The sequence below is a fragment of the Calidris pugnax genome, unplaced genomic scaffold, assembly GCF_001431845.1.
Source record: "Calidris pugnax isolate Ruff unplaced genomic scaffold, ASM143184v1 scaffold162, whole genome shotgun sequence".
NCBI lineage: Eukaryota > Metazoa > Chordata > Aves > Charadriiformes > Scolopacidae > Calidris > Calidris pugnax.
In genome coordinates, this window is record NW_015090900.1 from 1,232,926 (window position 1) to 1,236,123 (window position 3,198).

A 3,198-nucleotide genomic window follows, 5' to 3' on the forward strand; every position below is an offset into this window, starting at 1 on the left:
TTTTTCCCCCTTAATTTTCAAGGAGGGGGGGGGACACACACACACGACACACACACACACACTCTCGCTCTACTCCTGTTTCTAGTACTTCTAATCTAGACCAGGTTTCCTAAACCGCCTGAGCGCTGGGTTAAATGGCATGGCCACCTTCATGAAGGAGACTTCCACTCAGGAGGAGCCAAGCCTAGTGGTGGTGGCCTGCAGTGCCATGTGAGAGCTGGTCCCCCAGCCTATCTGAGGAGGCAGGGGCTGAGCCTGTTGGTGGAGGAAAGCGTGCTCAGCACTTAGGGAGATGGTTGGGGAGGAGGGGAGGGGAGAGGGAGAGAGGAGAGGACGGGCCGCATGCGACTTAGCAGGGATGGCTCGGGCTGAGAAACCTTGAGGAGCCGCAGTGAAAAGTCTCCTCCGGTTCCACGGAGCAGGAAAGATGGTCGTAACCACCACGGGATGACGTGAGTGGCGAGGAGGAGGAGGATTTTTCAGCTCTTTGCTGGAAATGTTGTTTTTTGATCGTCACCCTCATCCGCTTCCCAAACCCCATCGCTGGAATTTCATCGGATGCCTTAGTATTTAAGTAAAGTGCCAGGGCCTCATTGATGAGGCATATTCCAAAATCTGCTTCAGCTTTCACAAACATTTGGTAAAGTGAGTGTCTCCTCATTGCGTGGGTGGCTGGGGAATCCAGTCTGCTTTTCACATTACAATCAACACCAGGTTTCATAGTCTGCCATAGCGCCCTTTGAAGAGGATTCCAAAAGAGTGACACACGTAGAGAGGCTGGGACCGTGGACTCCTTGTCGGGATGCACCTGAGCATCGGGAACTGTCGTCGTTCAACTTTTGGTGGGGCTCAGTTGGATGGTGGGGCTTGGCTCCCTCAAGCAGACTGTAGCTTTGGAGTTGGGGAGGTGGTTGCTGGAGATGGTTCTGGGATTAAATGGCAGGATTTTCTCCAGTTTGTTATTGTTTTGCTTTTTTTTTTCTAAGTTTAGAGTAAATGAAACATCTGAAGAAGAGTGTTTCGGTGCTGTGGTGCACTACGACCCTGCACAGACACTAGTACAGCCATGGGGCCTCACTTGTGAGAGCGTGGCCTGATGCGTTGAAGGAGTTTCTCCCTCTGCTCCTTTGTCTTTCTAGAACCCAGGGTCTCATCGAACAACTTGGGCTCCTCTGAAGACACCACGTAGATCAACTTTTTGTTCTAGCGTGTTCCACAGTTTCCAGACTCTTCCAAAGAAGAACATCTTGGCAGCTTTGCTGCTCCGTGGCCCACAGAGATATCAGTAGAGCCACAGAGCCTCCGGTGTGAGGGCCGAGCACCGTGCTGGGGCTCCGACCTTCATGAAGGCCTTTGAGCATCACCACGATCGTTTATTACCCTTCTCTTTCTCCTAGTTTATTTACAGTAGTGGAGAAAGACCAACCGACCACTTTGCTGAGATGGGATCTGCTCCACGTTGCAGAGTCAACTGTAAAGACTGTAAAATGGCAACGCTGGCTTTGTTCAGGGCCTGTGGGGCAGTCCATCACTCTGGAATACATTTAAAATTTTGCTATTTATTGCCCCGTCCCGCCTCCCTCCCCACTTCCCAGCTTTGGAAGAAACCCCTTTTGTTCCGCCACCTGCATTCTAGATGATAAATATTTTATATTAGAAGTTTTATAACGAGCGTGAGGGTTGAGTTGACAGCAGCAGCCACTGAAATCTTCAGTTCATCCCCACCAGGCACGCGGGGCTGGCAGTGATTCAGTCCCTTGCCTTGCCTCTTGCTCTGGACTCAAGTTTCCCCACTGTCATCAGTGGTGTTAAAATGGGATTTCTTGCCGCGCGTCCCGCTGATGGTGAGACCGGGGCCGGGCCCTGTGCTTTGTTCACCGTACAGCTGGGAACCGGGGTTCCTTCTGCCCCCTTCTAAAATGGCAACCTCAGACCTCAGAACTGTCTTTTGAGGTGAAACTCCATTGTTTTCGGATGTTTCCTCTCTCTCTTTAAAGTTCTATTTACTTAAACTTCACTTTTCCTAATATTCCAGGGGAGGCCCCAATACACGGGACCCAAATCTAAACCGTACCGTGGCTGCCATTTTTCCTATGTCCCGTGTCCTAATTTCTGAGAGTTTAGTTTTTATAATCCAAATAACTCTTAATTTTATATCTTTCCACCCTCTGCTGCAGACCCGTACTGGATGAAGTGACATCCTCAGCTACAGACCCAGGACGGGCCGTGTCCGGGACGGAGTCTCAGGTATGTTTTTCTCCTCCTTTTTCCTGCTCTGGGGATGGAGGAGGTGGGAATGTGGGTCTGAACGGGTTGTGGAAGAGCATGGCCTTAATTCCCCGTCCCACCTCTTGGGAGTCGGGGGGAGCTTCAACATCCGTGTTACCCCGGTGCCATCGCATCCCGTCCCCGTTGCTCAACGTGTTGTGTCTAGACACGTCCAGGTGTTTTTTTGTTTTTTTTTTTGGGTTGGTTCTCCCCCATCCAGCCTCCCCGAGGGAGTTCCTGGTCCCGAGCCCGCTGCCCTCGCCTCCTTGGCAGGAGCAAAGGAGGGGGGGGAAGAGCCCGACTTTTCTTGGATGTCCGTCCGTGCGTGCGGCGCTGGCCCTGGCCGGCCGCCAAGGCCCTTTTCCAGAGGGACACAACCCGGCGGAGAGGAAATGACAACCGCTAAAGAGTTTTGCACGGGCTAATTCTAAATGGAATTTCTAGGGACAAAAGAAGAAGGGCTTCCTCAACCCACCGGCCCAAACCCAGCGGCCGGAGAGGCGACTCCCTCTCTCTCCTTGCCCGTTCTCCCGGAGACCTCCGGCTGCAGGACGTCGCTCGGGAAGCTCCCCGGCACGGTAAGGGTGGCGGCCGTCCCGTTCTCCCCCCTCCACACACACCCCCCCTCCAACAACACGCCGTTCTCCCGGCTTCCCAGCCCCGTGCCCCGACGGATCCGCTGCGGGTTTTGCGTACGGCAGCCTCCGCCGCGCCGAGCCGCGCCGAGCGGCCGGGGCCGGCCCCGCTCCTCCTTTGTGACGGGGGGGAAGAGCTCCCGTCCGGGCCGCCCTCCGTTCCGCTCCGGGTTTGGCAGGCGGCCGCGGCGCTGGGTAAAATGGCAGTGCTGAGCCTCGTGTCGGAGTGAGCCCCACTCGGCGGACCAGAGTCGGGAGCTGCCGCTCGGCTCAGCCCTAACCCGGGCCCGGCTCC